Source organism: Columba livia, chromosome 2 (assembly GCF_036013475.1).
Source record: "Columba livia isolate bColLiv1 breed racing homer chromosome 2, bColLiv1.pat.W.v2, whole genome shotgun sequence".
In the NCBI taxonomy this organism is placed as follows: domain Eukaryota; kingdom Metazoa; phylum Chordata; class Aves; order Columbiformes; family Columbidae; genus Columba; species Columba livia.
The window spans coordinates 64,983,094-65,007,863 of record NC_088603.1 but is presented as its reverse complement, the minus strand read 5'-3'; the positions used below and the strand labels follow the sequence as shown (position 1 = coordinate 65,007,863).

General features: G+C 39.6%; 1 long non-coding RNA gene across 1 annotated transcript in view; it reads left to right on the top strand.

Annotated features, from left to right (window-relative positions):
* Positions 1-24,401, top strand: part of LOC110361259 (uncharacterized) — a 53,400-nt gene extending 28,999 nt beyond the window's left edge. The window contains exons 6-7 of the long non-coding RNA XR_002417735.2: positions 2,926-3,142; positions 21,918-24,401. This is a non-coding gene — a long non-coding RNA (uncharacterized LOC110361259). The remainder of the gene's footprint in view (positions 1-2,925; positions 3,143-21,917) is intronic.
* Positions 24,402-24,770: the final 369 nt, after the last annotated feature.

Here is a 24,770-nt window from a genome sequence, read left to right as displayed (position 1 = left end):
TCACACCATCTTTTAATAGCACTGAATTTGATCCAATATTATACAAGCTACTTTACAACATACATTCTTTTTCACTTTTACAAGTAAATAAAATGTGTTCCTTTTCCTGTGAAACACATTAATTATGCATTTCTCATTGTTTTGTTTCTTCGTAGAAAACTTTATGAAAAGATTTCCTATTAATATATTGACTTCATTGCATTAAAACAAAACAAAACAAAAACACACACACAAAAAACCCCAAACCAAACTATTGGTTTAGGTAATAGAATCTGTAGCATTGAATTAAGAATATTCCCCATAGAAATAATTTGCTTTCTTTGCACTGAAGAAAAAACAAAATCATCAAGCCCCTCTAGTACCAAGGGTGCTTGCAATCTCCAAAGACACTTTTTTATTAATAATTTTCAAACTCTGACATAGATTGCAACTTCCCTTTGGTGTTCATTAGTAAATTATACATTATTTTTCTTTTCAGTAGAGTCAGAATATTTTCATAAAAGCTCTAAGTATATTATATCCATATGAAATTTTATGGCCATTAAAGATGGTGAAAGAATGTAAACACATTGAGTAAACAAATACCGTGTAATCCTTATTGATGGGTTAAAGTACAGTGGCTTTTTGAAATCTGAATTTACCTTTTGTGTCTTGTGCACAGAACATGAGGCCTCACGGATAGAGGCACAAATGAAATATTTTTATTATAGCTGACTTTGTATTCAAAATTGATGAAAACAACAAACTGTATATCTCTTTCCATTGATTTACTTGTTTATGTATTTTAAGATTTTTTTTTACTGAAAACTTATCAGTCTGTCCATAAGACCTTCTGGATACTGAGCAATACTCAAGTGTGCTTTTCCAAGATGTGTAACTACCTTCATAATACTATTATTATTATTATTATTATTATTACTGTTCCGAAAAGTCTGCATTATGTTTTGGTAGCAAACAGTTTGTTCTGCAGTCTTCTTTTGAATTGAAATATTCACAAAGAACAAATAATAACCAATGCAATGAGGCCAAGTAAACCCAGCATAAATGAAAGGTTGTAAATATCTGCAGTCTTTCTTTTTGCTGTGCAGGACTTCTGTTTAACCAGCTGGCTGAGAAGGCAACCAAATACCTGCATGGTCTTTGAGGCATGATGGTGCCTAATGTGAAGGCAAGGTCATACCAGAAAGAAATCTCCCAATTGTGTGGGGAATCTGAAAGCAACAGATGATCTTGCAGGGTACTCATACTACTTACTGCAAAAAACATTAATGGTGAAGTTATTATTTCACCTTGTGGCATGCCTGTAAATATTTTTGTAACTACTTGTGTGAAATGTCTAATTTAGGTAATATTTCCGTTAGTTTTTGTTGATGAAATTCTGTGCACCAAATATACTTGAAAAAGCTGTGTCTATATCTAGGGGCTGGAAGCATAATAGCTAGCAGCTCTGCTCAGCTCTGTCTGTTATATTTTTGAGCCTCAGCCCTCTCAAGTGCTGTTTCACTCATAGAGTCCCAAGCTTGGAACAATTCCTCTATGTCAATGTTTCAGACCTCTAGGGCATCTCTAGGACATCTGGGTGCATCTATATGGCAAGCGAGACTGACTGGCTTTGGAATGTCACCTACCCTTTAACATTTTGGTGACCATCCTAACAACAGACATCTAGCAGTCACAGTATTCCTTCAGTGTCTGCAATGTGCTGACATCAGAACCCACCATATAACAAAATATCGAATTAATATTGCTCACGTTTCTCTAAACCATGAATTTACCAGCAAGGTCAAGAAAGAAAGGTAAATCCTTATGGGCAAGGCTGTCCTAGTCATCTTCCAGACCATGCTACCTTCACTGATACCAGAAAGTGAGCCAGAAATCTTCTGAAAAATTGCTGCGAGGTTCAGTTTCATTCTGTCATGGTAGTCATGACTTTGCCTAATGAGCACGCTGTCGAAGGATGGCTACTAGAGAACTGTTAATTTACAGGTGTGGCTTAATGGCATTTCACAAGAAACAAGTACCATATCAAAGAGAGACAACACCTATGCTGGATTGTACAGCTCCTGGGTATAGCAATTTCTGCACTGGAAAGTTCACTTCTGTGGGAGGTGTGACACAGCCCATTTGCTGCTTTGTCATGGCCTGCTGTTTGTGATAAACCCGTGCCCATCGCAGCTGCCCAGAGGAACAGAATGCTCAACTGTGTTGGGTTTATCCTTGTGACAAATATGCCCAGCATCCACTCAGAGGAACCCTGCCCTTAGTGCAGTCATGGAGGATATCATTGCATCTTTGTCTGTGACTAACGGTCATGGGCTCCTGGTCCATTCTGCATGTCAATCCCACAAACTGAACATGAGTAGCCTGAAAATAACCCTCTCCCCTGATGTCAGTATGGCTTGTTTGCAAGTGGCCTGACAAGCACGAATCCAAGATGTTCTTCAACTTTATAGTCAACTCCTGGCGAGTTTAGGCAGCTCTGAATTTGTTCACACTGCCTTCAAGATTGCTTTCACAACAAATTAGATAATGTCTGCAGGCGAACAGTTACCTGCCACACAAGTGGTGCCTGTGAGGACAATGATAAAACACCTATTAATACATCTAGGAAAGCAGTCATACTGGACGCCTGTCCTGCAGCTCAGCAATGTCATTGTGTGTTTCCTTGTACATATGCATTCGTAAAAACAGCTTCCTCTGTTCACAAATAATGACTGTGATTCCATTTGTTTTTGTCCTGCCTTAAAAATAAATACATAACTAAAAAATTCCTTCATTCCCCAAGACATATCAGAGTCTGGCTGTCAGATTCACCTACATAAAACACTAAGTATCTTGTATTCTCTTAAAATTCCTGACTGATGGCTGGATCTTTTTTCTTCCCTTTTTTTTTTTTTTTTTTTTTTTTTTTTTTGTTTTTTAAAGCAAAAATGTGACCGAGGACATTTGCAAGAGGGAGGCAGAAGCTACTGTGGATGTGCCGTTTCACTGTTCGGCTGTCATAGTGCCTAGACATGAGAACTGAGACCCTGGAGACTTTTTCTTGTGCCTGCTGCAGTGAACACTGAAGGATGAAGAAAAAGAAAAGAATCAAAGACGGAATGATAAATTAGACTAGGGGAAAAAACAAAGTGGAAGGCAGGTAAGAGAGCGAGAGAGAGGGAAAGGAGCAGAGATGGCAAATAACAATGTTAAGTTAAATTGTTGTAGTAAAAACTTAAACAAAACACAGACTTGTGGTGTAAAGCATATGCAAAAAGGGTCTGAATTAAGTTTTCCAGACCTATTAATTATTTATTGTTTTAAATGCTGGCACTTTGAAACCCCAGTGCTTGGTGTTTAACCTTACTTTTCCTTTAACACAATCTTTGTAGCAATTATACTATATGAATTCAGTGCTAGCCAGCAAAAGTCCTGGCTTGATCCTGAACTGAACATTCCTGCATCTCTGAATGATCCACATATTCAGATAGCTTAAGACATTGATCTATATGACTGATGTTCAGGTAATTACAAAAGGAGGTGGAACAGGCTTGTTATAGAGATACCTGGGGAGCTGAAATACAGACTAAGTCCTCACTGACTTGCTCCATCTTTTGGCTAACAAGAATGCAGGTTTTTAATCAAATACAGTGAAGTATAAAAGCAAGTATCTTCTTTTCATTTGTCATAGATAGAAGAAACTAATTTATCACATTGCACAAATAATAGCATCTCAGTTGGTATAATAGTAATATCTGCTCAGGAACCAAACTTTCATCATTAAAAAATTAGGTGTTTTTCTTTGAAAATATATCTCTTCTGCATTTCAGCAGCTGTATATTATGCAGTTACAATGTTCAATTTCATTGACATTATCTCCTAAATTAAATCATAAATGTGGGAGAGATCTGTAACATAATAGGCAAATTGGGTGTTACCCTGAATGAAGTGGAATTTCAGTTCCTGTCTTTGCTGACGGTTTTGTTCATTAAAAAGGAAACACAGTCCATGTCTAAGTGCACTCATCTTGTGGAAGTTTCTGAGCAGCAGGTGTTCCTGTAGCCACCTGAGTACTTTCTATTCAGGACAACTCAGTACCATATCACAGTATACTGTGGAGCTTACCCTTGGTTCATACTCAGTAGTGTGCTTTGGCAGAAGAGCACTCTGGAAGTTTAAGCTGTCTTTTGTGACCCCCACATCACCAAGAAAGACGATAACTGTCTCTCTGATTTTGGGGGCTTACATACACAAATTAAGGAACACTATAACCCAGGAACTCATGAACACATGTTACAGAGTGATTTATGGCTCCTCATGATTCTCCTCAATGCTGTGCAAACCTCTCCAGTATTAGAACCATTTCTAAAACAAAAACCTTTCTTCATTATTGCCAAACTTATTGCAGTGAGCACAGAAGCATTCTTGGAGACACAAAAGATTAGTCTTCCTTTAGGATCTTCAATATGCTGTCATTTGACTAGAGGATTCTGTAGAATGAATTACAGCTACATGACATGTTTCTGAATCTGTATCACCTTAAATGTAGGGTGACACAGGGGAAGAGAGAGGTCAACAAGATAGATGCCCACTGCCTCTTAAATGTTACAAGTACTGGTTTTCACAAGGACAAGTAACAAGGCTTAAATATGCTCCAGGGCATCTCTTAACCTCCATTTAAAATTCAGCCTCCTTCATTGCCTGGGGAACTGCTGAGGGAGAGCCAGAGGTGGAAGGTATTTTCAAAACATCCCATTACCTTTCTTTAAAATGAAGCATATCCAATTTGGAATCAGAATGGCATGTGAGAAAAAAAGTAGTTACACTTATGAATAAGTATATACCTGCCTTATATTTTCTTCAGGTTCAGTATAGGCCCAGAGGTCTGCTGGCACTTGACTCTTGCATGCACAGAGCAGAGAGTAGAAACTCGTTTTCTTCAAGGAAAGGATGTGGAGCTAGAGCTTAATGCCACTGTTTAGCAAGGCGAACTGTACCAACAGTCCAGATGTGCTTCCCAGACTCTGAAAAACATCAGCTGACATTGTAGTATTAAAACAGTATCTTGAAATTAAAGCAGTTTTGCTCTTATTTAGCTGGTCTCCACAAAATCTGGCTTTATGCTGACATGTTTTGCAGCTGACCCAGGTCTCATATATGGACATGGAATTCCTCCTGCTCAAAGATCATCACAGACTTGGGGCTTCTGTTATTGCATTTGTAGACATATTGACTCCAGGCCTGCTCACAAGGGTGGTAAAATGTCCAAAGGTTTCAGCAGGAGAAGGATCAGACCAGCTGTAAGAACTAGACAATCAAAAGCAAAATAATCTACCCTCTTTCCCCCACAAAAATATTGTAGGATATACAATGCAAAATGTCATTAAAAAATACAAAACAATTATTAGTTTTCCACATAAACATTTTGCTGCATCCTTTTTGAACACCAATAAATGTGACAGTCCATGACAATATAAACTGAGATGCTCCAATCCATCCAACTTGTGTTGCTGTACTTGTCAAGAAAAAGAAAAGAAAGCAAACCTCCACAAAACTTTTAACAAAAACAAAACTCTACCATCCCACATATGTTACCAATGCTTTCTAAAAGTGGCTATTCAACAAGATAGGCTCCATACCATGACTTCAAATTAAACCACACATTCATTTATAAAATTAAAAACTTCTGGGTTGAATGAACCTTGGAGATGAAAATCATTATTTGCAGCATGATATTTCTCTAGGGGAAACCTTGGGGTAATCTGTATGCCCATCAGAGAAGTCACTGGGCACCTACAATACTGTACCGTGAGTGCCGGCTTCCTCATAAAGGTCCTCTGTTTTGCAAAGAAGGGCTCAGTATGCTGACTGAAGGCTTGATTTTTTCTATTTTGACATTTGTTAAGAACAAGCTACAACATAATCAGTCTCAGAAACTTTGTGGGCATTGTGTGGAAAATCCCTGGCATTCCCAGCCTGCAGCTCACACCTTCCACCAAGACTAACCCTGCCTGTGAAAGGAAATGGTGGAAAGTGGTGCTTTGTAGTAAAGGAACAAAAAAAAAAATAAAAAAATCACTCAGCTCAAAGACAAAACTTTCCTTATATTTAGCTTTTTAATAAATAGTAACAATAAAACCAATGTGGAATTACAAAAGGGGTAAATCAACAAACAGCAGTTTAAATGGTTCACTAGTTAGGTCCCCACAGCTCTCCTCTAAATTGTACCTGAAGGTCCATAGGAGTAAAGGGAGGAATGTTTCTCCTACTGCTCACCTTGATTTCAATGAGATTCAAACCAGGACCAGACCTAAGAAGCAACCAAGGTTGTCCTGTTGTGGAGGCCAGCAGCAAGTTTGGTGAGCTTGGAGGAAGAGGTAGTAAGAGAGGGTAGGTCAGACAACATGAATGGTGGGATTATGCAGTGCACGATGGCCTGAGGAGGTCAATCCCTTTTCATTAACCTTCTTCCAGGCCCTCTAGACCTTCATATCCCAATCCTGGGACCTGTTCACACCACACCACCACCACCACTTCCCTCACCCCCAACTTCTAACACAGAACAAGCTCTGAAATGATAAATAAGGTTCCTGAGAACAAATGTAGAAGGACACTGAAACCAAGTAGCACTGAGCAGATCTGGGCTGGGCTTCACAGAGCAGCACTACTGCAGTGTCAGAGACACTGAGATAGCAGATATTTAAGTTTGCCTTCACTTGGTATTGCCTACAGTTATGTTCAGAATATGGCAATGGTATAACACATACCCAGGCTGAAGGATAGACCAAAAGCCCTCTACAGCATAAGCAGAAAAACAAATGCTTATATTTTCTGATCTACCTTTCATGTTACAAAGGTTATTCTAAGCACTTTGAGACCATCTTTAGCAGTGATAATAAAGTTCCTTTTCATGATAACCTCTCCTCACTTCATAGCACAATGTGATACCCTTACAGAATATTATACATAATGTGCTAACAAAAATGAATTGTATATGTCTTTGCCACATGCTACAATAGTGAGAAGGGGAAAGGGGGTGCAAAATACCATCACTTTCATACTTTTCACTTCTAACTAGCTGCTTGCTGAGATGGCAACTGCTGTGGGATGCAAACATCCTCGTAACACACCCTCTGCATTTTGTATGAATGTTGCTGGTAGAGTATTGGACTTTTTTCTTGCTTAGCTGAAACTTTCTAGTGCCTCTGAATTTCCTTAGCCTCAGGGCTGCTCTAATTTCCAACTGGCTGCTCATGACCCCAAACGCCTGTTCTTGTTGGGGTTTGCTGGAGACAGCACATCCACACCCTGTACTTCAGACTGAGAGCTTGGGTGTTTTAGGAATGGAGATGACAGCCCTGTAATGTACATATATTACTCAGCCTTGATAAAAAATAATGTAATCATGGTTCTATACCACGAGGATAAAATGCCAAATAGTGGTGAAACGAAGATGTTTTGCTGATACAACCCTCAGGCTGGAAAGATAGGCAGGAAGCAGAAGCGCAGCTAGCACTGAACACCAGCCTCCCTGAACTATTTACTTGCTGGCTGAGGCTAGAGCATGGCAGTAGGAAACAGGTTTGTTTTTTAAAATCAGGACATGCTCCGGTGGCAAGCCTGCCTGACCTCTCCATGGGGTGAAATTTCCTCACTCCCCATCACATGGCTCTGCAGGTTCACCGGGGACTGCGGCTGACTCACCGTCTGGGAATTCAGAGTAGGCATGGCCTTTGTAAAAAAGCAGTGCTAAAAACTTGCTGTGCAAGATAAACAAGGAAAACATGCTCCTTGGCACACAGGCGGTTCAGATGTTGACCATTGTGTTCTCCTGGAGTTAATAATCGCAGGCCAGGCTCGCCTTTGCAGCAGGAGGTAAGCTGCGGCCTCTTGCCCAGTGCTAAGGAAGCAGGTGCAGCAACAGCTCATTGTTAGAACAGTGTTTTGAAAATTGGGAAACTTGATATACTTCCCCCTCCTTGGGGAAGCAGAAGTGAAGCTGGGCAGTGACAGTGCAGGTGGCACAGCTGGAGGTAGGGAGGGCAGGGGCAGGCGTGCATGGCCACCACACCTAGAGACCTGATGTTTTTCCTTGCACCTGTGTTTTTCCTCACTGCCTTGGAGGCTGACCTTGATTCCTGTTGGAGGAACAGGCCCTCTACCGAGCTTGGTCACCTGTGTCTGCCAGCTTGGGGCCACCACCATAGTGATTAGCCCTTGGTCTAATTACAAGCTCACCAACTGGGGCATATCCTGAAAGTTACCTTTAGGAGATAGTCAAGACAAAGTCTTGCAGGCTCCCTGGGCAGTAAGCCAGATGCAGGACAGACTCTCTGAGCTTCCCTCCTTGCAGACACTGTGTGTGCATCTGCCACCAGGTAGATCCTAGTATGCTGACATTTGGGAACCTTCATCCAGGAGACAGACTTCTTTCATTTCTCCTCCTTCTTCCCCTCCATTCCTCAGCCCTTTCGCATAACACAGTTAATTACAGTCAGCTTATTAGACCTCAGCTTCTTTGCTGCTTTTTGCAGCACTGGTTGTGCAAGGGAGTTTGTCAAAAGGAGACCTTCCACCACTCCTGAGCCCAGTGTGAAAAGGCTGAAGGTGATGATAATCTGGTAGCTGCTCCTGTGGCTACCTGAAATGGGCATGCTCACACTTCACTGTAATTTCTAAGGGACAGATGGGTGTGTTATGTTAATTGTTGCTGCTTTGGCTAACCTAGCTGGCAGTGGGTTAGGGAAGTCACAGGGGACTGAACTCCTTACACAAGGATGAAAGGTCAGGACCGAGACATATTTTAATGACACTGATAATCCACTCTTATCCTGTACTGAGGTTGTAGGAAGGGCTTCATTTCCCCAAGCTGCTCGTAGTGAGCTTCTCTCGAATAACGATGTTTTAAGGAGGAGAAAAGAACACAACAGCAAAATAGCTTTTCATTATTTTATGGATTTTTAGCTCTTATCTAAATAATTTGCTACGAAGTCTTCTTTGTCCTTGCTTCCTTGCCAGGATAATAAAGGGTGTGCATGTGTACACACACACACACATTTCTGCTAGAGGGATTTCTGGAAACCTTAGCATGTGTAACTATAGAGAAAGGAAAGTATATATTTACTTCAAAAGCTTTTGGGGTTGAGATTGTAAAAATATTTTATTTGGAGGCTTTTTCAGGCAACTTTCCTCACAGTAGGTCAAGAAAAGGCAAAGGTAGGAAGAAAGCATTCATTTTGACCCAAATCCTTTCCATAAGACTTTAATATCTGTGACTGCACAAAAGTGGGGGACAGTGCAGCGCCTTTAATAAAAAAGTGAATAAACAGCAGAGATGGAAGTAGTAAGCTGTAAGATTGATACACAACTACATTCTGAACATCATTGTTCAGGAATCAAAAAAGCCCTGCATGGAGTAGTGCTGCAGGATTTTTCTATTTTCTTTAATGGAAGAAGATGTGGAACATTTTCTGCTTAATTTCTTGCTGTACTGGTCCAGATATCTGTGCTGCCAGCTCTTTTCCAAGAATCCATCTAACTGCAAGTTTTTCGGAGACCCTTAGGTGGTACACAAAATGAATGATAAGAATGACTTCCTACATATGTACGATGCCTTCAGGTGTCCTGCCTGTTAAGTAATTCAGACAGCCTTATAAAGGACTTGGAAATCAAGGCAAAAGCTTGTCGTGTCAAACATTACACTTTGTTATCATGACAGCTTCGTATGTTGCAAAGCCTAAGTGTTACAGCTTTGTAAGGAGCTCTACTGTGCTTCATGTGTTAATGCAAAAAAGATGTAGGAATGAAGATAATGAGTTCAGGGGGTTTTGTTTGTTTGTTTTCCATTTGTTATTTATTAAGAAGTTTCAGGGACATAATTTCTGTAGACACAACAAATGCTAGATGCTATACAAAAACCAAATGCACTGTAGGTTCTTCTGTCCATTTTGGATGTGGACCCATCTAGAAGACCTAGAGTCAGACTAAGGTCCTCACTGTAGTAGGGACAGCAAAACTGTGGAGCAGAGAAGCATAGAATATGACGATATTTCATGTGGTTAAATACAATGTGAGAACAGGTAGATTTTCTGTTAAACGCAAATTCTCAGAGCTGGCAAATGCCAGCATCTTCAGACAATTTAGCAACACTGTGGATGCTTAAAGTCCCTCAGGATTTGGGCCTTTGCAACCAATTAGTTTTGTACTTTTTTTTTTTTTTTTTTTTTTTTTTAGTGCAGTGTGAAGATCATTAACTTCATTTTCCAGTAGCGGATTTTCCTTCTTCTAGCCCAAGTTGATTGAAGTGTCTACATTTAGACAAACTCAAAAGTCTCAGGTGAGACTTATTCACTGAAATAAGTTAAACTAACATTTCGTTGTCAATGCATAGCCCCTTAAGCAATTAGAATTCTATTGGAAAGTGTCCCAAAGTCAATTAAAAAGATGGTGATCACTGCTAGCTGGTTTGGATCACTAGACAGGATTTTAAAGAAAAAATTGTTTGAAGGTAGAGAAGGCTGAAGAGTCTAATCCTTGGAATTTGCCTTTTTAGGTGCAAATCAAAGCTTGAGGCTAGTGAGATATAACTTTGTGCTTAAAGATACCTGTTAACTTCAGAATAGATTTCTTCTATTTTCTTGCTAATTTTTCGTCTGAAGCAGATTTGGCAGATGTAGATCTGCAAAAACTGGTGGAGAAAACATTCGTCCAAGGATGAAGATCAAGGCTTCTTTATCCAGAAGATTCAAAGAGCTTGAGATACAAGTTTTTAGTTTTGGTCCTTCTCAATTTAAAAATGAGTAACAAAAAGCTAAGTCTTAAGCTTAACTGGTATGTCCTATACACTGGATGAAGAAAAAAAATCTAGATATTTCCAATTCTGTACATCGCAGCATTCTGCTACACTTTTACTATGGAAATAATAAGAAAACACAATTGTAGCAAAATAATCAAAAAAGCCCCTGATCAACACCTCATACAACATTATGTTATCCATGTACATTTAAGGGACAGGACAAGTACTTAGCCATCCTTAGCTCCTCTTTAGCTCTGTCTGTGCTCTGATCAGAAATAGTGTGCCTCTGCTGGGATTAGAGTTACAGAGGTTCATCATCTGATCAGGCAGTTTGACAAAGAAGCTGGTATTGAGATGACTGATGGGATAGACACCTTCAGTAAATGGTCCAGCACTGTCCTTTGCAGCCTGTTCCTGCAGTATCTCCCACCTTGAGAAGGGAAGGGACCCATGACTACCTACACTCTCTGTCCTTTCCCTGGGAGAGAAAATCTGTTCAAAACTGTATAAATGACAGTTAGATTAACCTTGCGCACTTGAGAGAGGCTCAGATAAATCATTTAACTTCACAGCAAGCCAATCTCTTTTTATTCTTGATAAGCTGACCAGGATATTCCTTGATATTCCTGACTTCGATATTAAAAATTTAAAAATCTTCTCAAATAATGTCCTTAAAGCTAGCTCTTCTATACCTTGCTTATTGAGGACATATTTTCCTTCAGTAAACAAAGAAAACCAAAAACAAAAGAAAACAAAACAAACAAACAAACAAACCCACCAAAGCCCAAAACTTTCTCATTGTGGTTTTCTGAATGAATATACTTTAAATATGGTTGCTATAACTTGAATGTGCAGTTTTTTAAAAACAATCTGTCCTTTGGATTGTGTTGTTTCTACTTTTACTGCATCGTTAGAAAGATTGTCATTTTCTAAATGCCTTCAGCTGCTGTACTGGTGCTGTTACTTTACAGATTTTTTTTCTTTTTCTATTTTGTGTGTATGTTTTGGTTTACCACATATTACCTGAACACTCAAAAGGACTAGCAGTAGGAATATTTCAGATAAGCTTTACAAAGAGCTGACAATGGGAAAAAAACAGTATGCGGTGTGCATTGACAAACCATTTATTGATGCATTTATAAACCTTAGCAGGGAAAACAATCTGTAAACTCAAGATCAAGTCCCTAGACAAAGACAGGATGTAAATTCCTGCTTGGTACTTGTTTCTGATGAGCTCAATCAGATTGCTGCTAAGGCATTTCCTTCAGAAAGGATATGGGGAGTTGTGCAATTGCCTAGGACACTTCAGTTTAAAGTGGTATTGACCACAACTGTTACTGTGTACATTATGGAATATTTGCCTGGGTGAAATTCAGCATAAGTCAAAAGCTAAATTCTTCACAGAATCACAGAATGTCAGGGATTGGAAGGGACCCCGAAAGATCATCTAGTCCAATCCCCCTGCCGGAGCAGGAACACCTAGATGAGGTTACAAAGTTCTTAGTCCATACTTGTTCCTCACCAGGTTGCTAACATCTCAGGGAATTCAGTGTAGTCCTTTAACTTTGAAAGCATATTCAGAGATACATATTTTCTCACATCCTTCCTTAAGCAATCAAAGTTATTTGAACTGGACTATTTCCAGGTAATTCATCTCAAATGCTAGAAAAATCTGTCCCTCAGTTGAAAAATCAGAAAGGTTAATTAAAAAAAAAAAAGTCAGAATGCTTTGTCTTTCTGTTTCTGACATTTTATTTTCCTGCTTTATCCGATTTGGCTAAAGCCATTCACCAAAGTTTGACTGGAGTATTTACTTTTTTGATAATTTAACTATATTGTGTACACTCCCTTCAGAATAAAAACAAACAAACAAAACAACAAAAAACAACAACAACAACAAAAAACACAACAAAAAAAAACCCAGCTACCAAAATGGAAAAGAATTGCCTACTTTCACTTTCTGTGAATAATACATTTGCAGTGGAGAGTGTACTATTTCGGCATTTCATCATTTCTCAAAACAGGTGTGTGAGTCCTGAAGTGAACATTGAGAAGGGCAGAGGAGAAAGCATGCAGCTGTGCTACAGACATTTTGTCTGTATTACTGTCTCCTGAATAAAAGGAGTTTGGGCTGATGGCTAATCCAGAGCTGTCTTCTGGTAGTCCTGGTATATTTAGTTGGTATATTTAGTTGTCTCTACTATGAAGTCTTCTTACTATTATATAGCTATCTTTTTGGCTGTATGACGAAACACGATAATAGCATTCTACTAGGGCAGGGGACATCTATACAGTCCTAAAATTACGTTTGTCCCTTTGAAGGCAATTACAAGGCTGATGTGGCCCCAGTGAAGATGAGTTTGACATCCCTGTACTAGGGGGTTGGTTGTAGAGCTCCAGATGTTGTTTTTTTTCCAATGTGCTTTTTGCTTCTTCATCTCCACAGAGCATTGCACAGAACACTCAGTTTGGGTTTTTTTTTTTAAAGTATAATACAACTATGGCTATAGGGAAGGGAAGTGCTAAGAGCGTAGACATAAATTAAATGTTAATCACACAGAAATTATTACAATTTGATAATATACAAAATGAATCCATCTCCCTTGAAATTAAATTGAACTTATTTAAAATCTCAATATGCAATCACAATCAAAACAACTTTATAAAATGATATTTTAATTTAAATTGCTTAAATGGAATGCTTTAGTGTATTCAACTGGCAGATAGGCATAGTCCCAGTACTTGTATAATAAGCTATTTCAGTTAGATAGCAATTAACTTTTTAAATTCAGTAAGTATTACAAATTGTCAATTGCTTTCTGAGAAAAAGTGTCTAGAGAGGCGATCAGGTACTTCTGGCTGAGTGTAGGAAAAATACACTTGTATTAACTATTCTTGGAAGATTTTCCATATTCAAAATGTGATAAAGCTAATGCTTTTAAATGTTAGTGATAGACTATTACTCCCTATTATTCTTATAATAGTATTTTAATTCCATACTGAATTGTGGCTAAATTTTGGGTATAGTTTAGGCTGAATAAGTTTTCTGCAAGCTGTTATGTGAATAGCAAATTAGCTCCTTCTGATTTTCAGTCCAAAAGGGAACCAAAAGCAAAGGCGTACAATTAATAAACAAAACAAGACCCCCAAACAACTCACAGAGCTGTTGAACAGGGATTTTTAGAAGCAGCTTGAGAGCAGTAGAAAAGGGCCGTCAGCTTTCAGGTACATTTATGTTCCTAAATCCCTTTTTATCCTTTGGAAATCTCAGCTGTGGTACTCTTTTGGAGTAGGATGTATTGTAAATGGAAGAACAGATAGAGACTTGTAGTAGAACTTCTCACAGGGTTGATGCAAAGGCCTATTAAAAGTAACAAAGTGATTCCCACACACCTCAGCAAACTTCTTCCCTGACATGTACAGAGACATGTCTTCTGTTTCTCCACTCAGAGTGCCTGGGAATAGGTTACATTATGTGAATTTAAACCTATGCACTATCCCCATTTTGCAGAACTGTCAATATGAGTCCCAGCTGATACCTGGTAGCACGTGAAATGGGATAACCCATTATCAGAAACCAACGCTTCAGCAGCTGTTAGATGCTTGTGGGTGGAAACAGAGGGAGTGTGACTGTGTAGGCTTTGTTTCCTTAGAAAACCAAGAGAAAACTTGTGTGTGTGTGGACTGATGTGAACAGTTCCAAAATGTAGGTAATCTGTTATGTGCTGTGACTTGTGGGTCCCTGTCAGCACTGAGCGGTGAAGGTTGTCAGCTCAAAGAGCTTGGCTTCTTTCCTCAGTATCTGCTTGGTTGCTCAATGTACTGAGTCTTTATCTCCCCTACCTTACAATTAGCATTCCAGCACACACTGAAGCTGGCTGCCTGGAGAAAGTCTTATTTATCTAATTATTCATTAATCTGATAAGCAATGGAATAAGTGTTCTCACTTGCATAACACAGTTGAGCTGGCAAACGGAAAGCATTTTACATACATTACCCCTTCTTACATAAGGACTTGGAAGGAATAGTGAGTCAGGGAGGTATAACAAGCAAGCCAGCAACAGAAGAGAGACAAGGAGAGTCCATGGAGCAAGGCAAGCAGGTGGATGCTTCAAGCAGGCTGAGGGGTGACAAAGAGGAGTGGTGCAAAGGAGGGACTAGAATACGAGCAGTGCAGTAAGCAGTGAAAGCTATGCTGAAGGGCAGAGCACTGCATAAGGTAGGTGCTCTACAGTAAGGAAAACCCATATACAGAAAGAGGGCAGATGAAAGGAGAAAAGATCCAGCCTCCCGTATTCACATCTCTTGGCAATAATCATCCATAAAAGTGTGTGAAACAATCACGGCTAAGGGTTTGTTTCAGTACTACAAGGAATCCCAGTAACGTGAAGTAGAATATCAGGCATTTTGCTCCCTTCTTTCTCTGTATATCTTGAATATTTGTGCAAGCTCTTGAATAGAGTGCAAACAAAACACTGGATAGTTGACATGGTTTTGGAGCAAACATTTATTTTAGAAGCAGGAGACAAAGTCCATTGCTGCCAATGGAAGAAAAAAAACAATAAACAAACAAACAAACAAACAACGGATGGGAAAACTGCTTTTTTAAAATATACTGTATTTATAATTATTTATGCATAAAGTATTATAAGCAATGGGTCGCAAGTCAGATAACATTAACCTGATGGAATAATGAGGAATAAGAGATGGAAAAAGGCAAAAAGAAAGAATTATGTCTGAGTGTGTGCCATTTCAAGTGCTATTTTTTTCCTTGTATGAGAGAAGCTTCTACTTTCTGAATCCGTGAGGAAACAATTGAGTGATTTGTCCTATGCAAGTATAATTTTCATATTTTCAGGAAGAAGGACATGTGTGTGCCAAAAGGCTGAAAATGGGTTTATTGTCTACTGTAAATAACTTTCTAAAACCAGTAGCTGTCCTTTTTTTTTTCTTTTAGTACCATTTGAACTTACATATAATTTCAGTTACATATAGAGTGAGGTGAGGATCCATGTGGGTATGTTCATCCACATAGAGGTATAAAAGAAGAAATTATTACCATTCAGAAAATTGTAAAGGTAGACTTCTCTGTGGCATCACAGTCTGAAAATTAGGACTGGACATCAGCAACACTGGTGTCCGAATACCCTTTTGAGGCACAATACTTTAAGATCTAGTTGGGCCACACTCTTTGGAGAAGCTGATGGCAAAGCAGACCATACATACCAATTTTCAGTCATTCCAGGATAAACTGTCTTTCTGTTTGGGTCCTGATGCAACCTGTTTTTAATGAAATGATTTTGCATTATGCCTGCCTTCTAAGTGCCATCCTGCTCAAGTACTGCGTTTCTGAATTCTTGCTGAGTACTGTTCAGAGCAGTAGTGCTTGAGGACTGAAAAGAGAGCTGTTTTTAGTGCACATACAGGTCTCAGAAATGCAAGCATACACAGTTCCTTGAGGAAGGATTTGGCTGATATGGTTTTGGAGATACTCGCCCTAATTCATACCTTCAGGTTACTCCCCCCAAAAGATGACAGATGTTTTTCTTATGGGATACTTTAAGAATTCCTTTACCTGTTGTGATTTTTGTTTGTTTTAAATTAAAAAGTCTTATAATAATCAAGGGGAAAAATCCTATCCAGACAAAGAAAAGGTTCCTTTGAATGCAGATCTGTTCTGTCTTTCAAATTTTCATTAGGGGCACCATTGTATTATGCCATCAGTAACCTTGCCAGCAGCAGCATGGCTTCATTCTTCACGATAACTGTAATTCAACTTCTTGGTGAAAGCACTCCTTGACAGCACTTGCTGCCATAGTAAGACAAGATAAGCGTTACTAAGCTGTTTCAGCAAATCTCATGGTACTCCTTTTTGTCTTCACTTGTGGAAAAACTATCCCCTGGTATGCAGTGAATGGGTATTTCACTTTGTTTAGTGACCACTATTCTTCTTCCAGTGAGTCCTTCAGTAGTCTTTTAGCTTGTAATGCGAATACTGCAGTAATAGATGGGGAGCTACAATAATTGTTATAAACAAGCTGTGTAAACGAATAAGATCATAGGAAATGTAGCCCCACTAAGGCCCTGCTTAGTGTAAGTATACTCTCTTGCTTGCTTGCTCCCCTTCATTTTTTCAGCATATGGAGATTCAATCAGACAAGCTATTGAGTTAAAGGTCAAAATGGAATTCTTTCCTATCCTTTTTCGTTTTTCCAAGCCAAATATTCTATTTGCTTTAGTACAGTGTAAAGTGGGAGGGAAGAGGGGTCGGAGAGAAAAAGGACAATATATCCTGACTACACTAGGGGTTATCCCTCTTATTTAAAAAAACCTGTGAAACAGTTCTAGCAATTTTAGTTTTACTTTTTATATATATACAATAAATCAGTCAAATAATTAAGATATTTTAATTGTATCTGATTTTACACTGTGACAGAGGCAGACAGGTCTGACTTGACTTTGGAGAAGGGTAAGGCAAATTTTGCACTGATTTATACACCTTACTATTCCACTGAAACCAATATACGTGTGTATCTGCAAAACACAGTCCGGTCCATCACTGTGTGCTTTCTTTGAACAGATACATGCACACATGCACATATTTTCAATCCTTTGAAGGTTTTTCTTTAAAGGCCTTGCCTTATTTCAAGTTACAGAAAGGAGGGTCAATAATGCCAGCAGAATGAGTCTGCGTAGGTGCTGGAGATGAAAGGTCATGAATAAAATGTTATTCCTGACAAATGAAATCTGCTGCATCTCCTTCCATTTCTCTGTGAAATGCCATGAGTCTTTCAGAGCTGTGTGTGCGGACTGGTAGAGTTAGAGGCCACCTGCTCTGTAAATGATAAGGCAAAATGAATGAATTTAATACTGACAGCTCGTTAATCTGTTAACTGGCGGCCACTGCACTGAGGCCAGATCACAATTTACAAAACTCATGTATAGTTGCCTGAAGCATAATTTAGTAATATCTGTGCAATCTATGAATGAATCCAACCTAGAGTAATATATACTAATCATAATGGGATTTGCTGGCAGATATTAGCTCTCTCCCTCTGGTAACCCAAGGAAAGGTTTTTCCCATTATTCCTTCCAACATGGTAACTATTATTAAATTTAATGCATGGCAGAAAAATAATACTTTTTCTAACAATTGAAACATATAATGGAGTTGGAATGGACTATCCCTTGGTATTTATGAATTACAATTAATTGTAAGCATCAGAACTAATGACATGTGCTAAACTTATTTTTTTCATTTTTTAATATTGTTTGTATTGTTAAGTACAAGGTGGTTTATAGCCAGATAACATTTTTCTATGGACATCTACAGTTATTTTTACATCCACTTGTCGTCAACACTTTTTGAGCTGAATCCTAAGGCATTTACTTACTGCATGGTGCCTTCACACTTAAGTCATATGAACAAAGAATACTTGTTATTCAACTTGAGGAAGGGTGCAAGATTCAAATCCCAAATTTTGACCAAATCACTACGTACACCAAACTCCCAAAGACAGCAGATGGAGAGAGTAGACTTACTGGGTACCTGGGCTTCTCTGTTGGTGCTCCCTGCTGGTGGTGACAGCCCAGGTCTGACCTGGAAGCCATGCAGCCATTAGGATGGTGCTAATAAACCTCTTCCACAGTGACATTCCGTGGTCAGCCATAAGATGGGAATGGTCAGCCTGTGACTCTGAGTGCCTGTGGCTCTTGAGTGCCTGTTACTCTTGCAAAGTAGCTCCTGTAATGGAGCTGCGTTGCTTTGCCAGCAAAGGGGCTGTGCTAGATAATGCCGATCCGTAGGCATTACAGAAAGGTGTGCACAGGACCTGTCTCCTCATTGCACCACCTTGGACCCAGTGCTGATGGAGCAGAGGAACACCTGGAGGCAAGTATCACTGCTTGCTTTCCAGTGGCACATTTCTGTTTCTTTTTTTCTCATCTATACTGACCTCTGGTAGAGGCAGGAAGGATGCTCATTCCTGTTGACTGTATGCTTGTTTTTTGGATTCAGAAGTGCCCGTCTCTCTCTACCCTTTCCACAGAAGTGCCAGATATGGAGCAGAGGCTTTTAGATGCTGCATGAGGAATGAGTTGACCAAAACTCTGAGAAGCTGAGTATGAGCTATCTAGCCATCATCAAGAGCCAGCACTTTCATTACAGAGGGTCTTGGCTGTCATAATGCTGAAGTACCTGCGCCAGGGGACTGCCAGTATCTTTGAAATTCAAGTATTTGTCATGTCGTATTGCTTTTCTGAATCACATGCTTCTGTAGATCCATAATTTTATATGTCTTAAAGGAAAGGCAGAAAGACAGGTCACATATAATGGAACTAAATAAATTTGGGTTGGGGGCTGTATGATGAAAACACATCTTTTGGATAAATGAAAACCAGAGCCCTTTGGGATCATAAAATGGGCACAAATAAACAGTTTGTTGCTGTGTGTTTCTCTCCTCCATGCTTGAATACTCTAAAATGTTCTTCTGATTGAAAATATGAGTCACAAAGCCTTCCTGCTACTGCAAACAGCATCAAGAACAGGTCAGATTGACCCCATGCATTTCAGTGCTGTAAGGGTTTTTAAAAGGAAAAAAAGGTACAAGTACCAGGTGCCTGGAGCTTATTTTGAATTGTTAATTTGTCGTGTCTCTGTTTCTGCTGCTTACCACCTGCTGGGTGAGAATACAGTATTGTTTCGTAAGTACTTAGATGCAAAGTGCCTTTAAAACCCTCTTGGCTCTTTCTCTCAGTGCCAAAACTGAGATAAACATTTACCTTTTTACAAATCATAGAAATAAGGAATCAACCCCCTGCCTCTATCCCCATCACGTGGCAGTTGCTATGAGAGGGTACAGAGCTCCAGTAGCCAAAGATTTCTTAGGAAAATGGCCATGTAATAGCCCCAAAAGTCTTGCAACCTCCTCTTTCCTTTGTTTGTGTGCCAGCAGTGGGCACCTGCCTTCTGTGGACAGCAGGGAGTTTTGGTAACAAGTAGCCAGGAAGCAGGAAAATAAAAGTTTGTAGTGAGTAACGAACAACCGCTCATGGCATAGTAGTCTGGCACCCGTAAAATGCCATTTGAAAGTGACGTCTACCTGTGTCCACTTTTCTCTCATCCTTTTATTTGGACTGTGTACTGGCTGGCGAAATGCAGAAACCAGGAACAAAGGGAAAAAGCCACTTGTCCTTCCACCTTATTGCATGGAAGAATGATTCTGACTGCATGTGTGGCAGAATACAACCCCCGCCCTCCTCTCTCCCCCTCCCTCCTTCAGTATGGAAGGAGTGGGCACATCTCCCTCTTCCTCTGCTACTTGAGGCTAACAGCTTCTTTTGTTTGGCCCCAGAGCACCCTGGCCAGGACCATTAGGAGAAGGGAGTGCCGAGGCACACTGAGCCGCGCCTAGTGTGGGGGATGTTTGGAGGCTTCAGGGGCACCCACAGACAGTGTAGGGGTGCAGAGAAGCTCCCAGAATGCCTACAGTCAGATCTGATCAGCCAGTATAAAAACGGGACTCTCGTCGAGACTCTGCCCATTGCCGCGGGCCTCTCGGAGCATAAGTACGTGTAGGATTCCATGCACACTTGCACGTGTAAGTAAATTAACTCTCGCAGGATTGCGGGTGTATTATAAATTTACCCTCGCGGAATTGCAAGTGTACACTTCCCGTACTCGCTATGAGTGCGTGTATCTCTTTAAAAATAATCCTGCACCGTGTTTAGGCAAGTGTGTATTCCTCCGGGACTCAGGGACGGCTCCGGCATTGTTTTGGGTGAAGCCACCTGCCTGCACGCTGTGAACCGCCTGTTGTATTAGTTGCTGCCTCAATAATTTTCCTCAACTGATATCTGAACCTTTATTTAGGTCACTTTTGGAGTGCTAAAACCCTGTTTCTCACCGGTTTAATAGAAGTTGTTTTTGGACCTTGTTGTCCCTTAAATTAACCTACCTCCGTGACAGCATGTAAGAACAAGATCAGGGATGATGGGGAGATGGTCATGTTATACAGCTAAGGGACAGCCTGCTCCTGTGAGGCATCACTCTTTCAAACTTCCCAGTTAATAATTCACTGGTCCACTTTGGCTGGAGCTTCTCTTTACTTAGTCTGGTCCGTCTTTCCTCACCAGGCAAGAGCAATCATATTTATGGATGCTGGAACCAGAAATGCAATATGCAGTAATTGTATGGAATATAGAATTTTACCTCAACTGGTCAGGATAGGACAGCTTTCAGTCACAAAGGACATGTGAAATGTCACTGATGGATTTTGTGATGAAGAAAACAAGCAAGAAGAAGCGTTCTCTGAGCAGGGCCTCTCCATGAACCCTGTGTGAAGTGTGCACCAGGCATGGCTTCCTGATAGGAGATCTTTTAATCCCCACAATGGACGTTATAAAACCTGCTGTCTTAGTACTTGGCTCTAGCTAGAGGGCATGAAGACGTGATTTTCATTAGAAATTATTCCTTGAGACAAGAAAGGGAGTATAAAGTAAAACAAATTATTAACTTGCAAGGAAGCTTCACCAAAGTTGCTGTTTTTTCTGCTGTAATATTCATGTCGATGAGAGTATTTTTAACTTCATACAGACCCATTAGGTAACGTGTTGTCAGCAAAAAGAATATAATTTCAGCACCAAGAGCTTTTTCTGTGATTATCCAAATCCTGTTAATAATGCCTAAGGAACAGGTTCACAATTGGGTTTTATGGCTGTAATATTTGTGCATGCTTGGGGCATACTTTTGAAATTCCCTGATCTGTATTAGCTCTTGTGTTACTCAAGGTACAGCTAGATGAAATGGATAGTGCTCAGTAGCTGTTTAACGTTCAAGGGACTTTCTACAGCATCTTCTCAGGTAATTTGGCAATACTATATTGAATGAATACTAACAGACCTTTCTCCCAATATTACTCTTTTGATTCTGTCCAAACACACGTGACATAAGATTTCAAGGAGCTGAAGTATGGTTATAACCATCCAGTCCACTTGAAAAACTATAGCTTAAAGAAAAATGCAAAATCTCTTAATTTCACTCATGTTATATTCTTCTAACAAAATAGGTCTCAAAAATAACTGAGGCAGTCTCTAACTTTTCTTTTTTTTCTTTTTTCTTTTTTTTTTTTTTTTTTTCCAGTTCTGCCTGTTCCTGTTCATCTGTGACACTGGTATCTTCTGTTGCACTGATGATCTCAGAGAGTCACTCTGTACGGATACCTCTGAGGAGCTGGAACAGTTGTGGTCTTGTTAATTACTCTTCTCTTGATATTTATCCCCTTTTGTTTCACTTCCATTCATAGAAGGGCTGAAGCAGAGAGGGTAAAAGGTCAAGAGAAAGGAAGCACTGCTGGGAGAGAAGATGTTACAATAGCCCAAGTGTATGGGGAAAAAAATGGAGGAGAGTAGTTCATAACAGGGTCTCTGTTCCTGTGAAGCCCATGCAGAGAGCTATTCAGCAGTTTAGTATGCTATTAATATATGCACCTGGACTAGTGTATACAGCCTGTGTATACACGTTTATGTATATTTTATGTAGATGTTTTCTAGCCTCAATTATATTCTGGCTTTGGCATTGTTGGATTGCAAAGCACATGATGGAGATTAGAGGAAGAAGAAGAATTTACATTGCTCTCCAGTCTGAGCACTTTATTTGCAGCTGGTTTTGTGGGACCTCTATGGAAATAGTGGAAGGAAATGTAGATGCAGTAGAAGAGCTGATTTTAGATTGTTTTCCCTGAGCTGCTGTATATGCACTGCAGAAATGCTGAGTATTCAAGAAGAAGTCTCAATCATGAAAGATTTTTTTTTTGTTTTCCCGGTAAACTATTTGAAATTATTGTTGCACAGATCAGTATCGTTAATAGTATCTGTGTGTAATAGTAACTGTGCAGGCACAAAGCTGGAACTCCTTAATGCTGTTACCCATCCTAGGAATAACTCCAGCTGTCAAGGATTCCACTGTCAGAGTTGTATGCATAAAAATTGAAGTATATTATGCTCTATACTTTGTTGTAAAAGCCTTCACCTGGGATCAGTATAGAAGCAAGCTACGTGCTTGAGGTAAAAATGGCATTTTAAATTTGACATTCATGAAAATGTTTCCATCAATTAGGCTCATGAACCATGCCTAACATTTCTAAAATGACTGTTAAAATCACAGTCATGTTGAGATCAATGCCTAAGTCTGTGTTAATTCCAGTGAGGCCAAGGTTTCTTTCCTTGTCATAAGCGTGTTTGGCTACCTACATCCTGAACTCAGCTGTGTAAGTTATCACAGCAGTCCCATTGCATTTTCAGGTGTTGGGTCTGAAGTCTGCTCTGCCCTGAAGTAAACTGGAATTTCTGCCATCTCTAGAAAAATAACAAAAGCCTCTGAAACCTTTGAATGTGATTTTGGAAATGTCCTGTGTTGTCACACAAATGTTTCTCCCTGCTTTAAGAATAATAGCAGAGAGGCAAAGCAACTCAATAAAGGTAAATGAAAATGAATATGCTTATTGCTTGCACAACATAAGAAAGATTGAAAGCATTCATTGTGGATGACAGTTATGTTGTTTCATCTAGCCCTTAACCAAATTGTCTGTATCTATACATTTCGCGTTTGCACCTGTAGTTTAACCTAGGTGCTTTACACTTTTTTTTCATATTTTCTAACTAAAAAAGACATTTTAAAGGAGCCAACATTGTCAAGCATAATTAATGCAACATGATTTCTGGATTACTGCCACCAGACGGAACCCAATAGACTTGTGTGCTGTTACGGGATTTGCTAAACAGCTTTAAAACATGTTCTCTTCCATCCTGCAGAGCTAAATTGCTTGAGATGTACTGGATCATTTGCAGCTTCAAACTGTCCAATGTAGACCAGAAAATCAGTTCTCATTTGGCTCTTTTATGATATTTCCAAGGGATATATCTGGCACATAAGATCAGAGGCATGGGCATATGACATAGTGCATTTGACATGAATGTGCAAGACAAATACTTCAAAGTGAGATCTCTCCAGAACTCTGATAAATCAAGCCTGTCCACTAAAGATGAGGATATATGGGTGAACAATACTGTGGTACATAGTCATAGTTCCCGTTGAAATCTGGAATCAGTGTAGTGTTTTTAGAGGTTTCCTTGCCATTCCAGGCAATTATCAGCTCAGTACAGTCCCAAAGTAAATCACTGACATGGTTCCACTAATGTCCGCTTTTTTTCTTTTTTTGTGGGGCGGGGTGGGGTGGGGGGGGGAGGCTTGGTATCATATCTACCTCTCCATTTTTAACTCATCATATGAGCTATTATGAGCAAGTGCCTGACAGTCTTGCAGCCAAGTGTCAGATTTTCTTGAACTCATTGAACACCTCTGCATATAGACCAAGGACTCTCCCAGGCCAATCTGAGGTCTTTGGAAACAAAGCAGACTTGTGCTAATGCAAACGTGTGAAAAAGTACACATTACAAAAGGTGTGGCCCTCTGAATTTCTTTAGTGAGATGCATAGCCTGGTTCTTACATTACTCACAGTGCCACCATTTCGCCTTCCCAATGAGCAATTATTAAAGACATTCACATTTATACCAATGTTTCTTTCTTTGAATGATTCTCGAATATCTGTTCCAACTCAATCAAGTGCTCAGGTGATATTCTCTGTAGAACTGTCCATAAACAGAAAAAACACCAAAATCCTTCAGTGAAGTTTCAGTGTTGCTATTATGTAGTATGTCTTGAAAGCTTTAAAAGGAGAAGAAAAGGAAGGAAGGAAGGAAAGAAGAAAGGAAGGAAGGAAGGAAGGAAGGAAGGAAGGAAAGAAGGAAGGAAGGAAGGAAAGAAGGAAGGAAGGAAGGAAGGAAGGAAGGAATTCTATAACATTGCTGCAGAAGAGCAAAGGCCTGGATTTGTGAGACGAAAAGATTTTATTGAAAATGAAATCACTTAAGTCAAACAACTGGACATTGCTAGAAAGAAGAAACAAATGCATTTTAAACTTCACACAGATATAT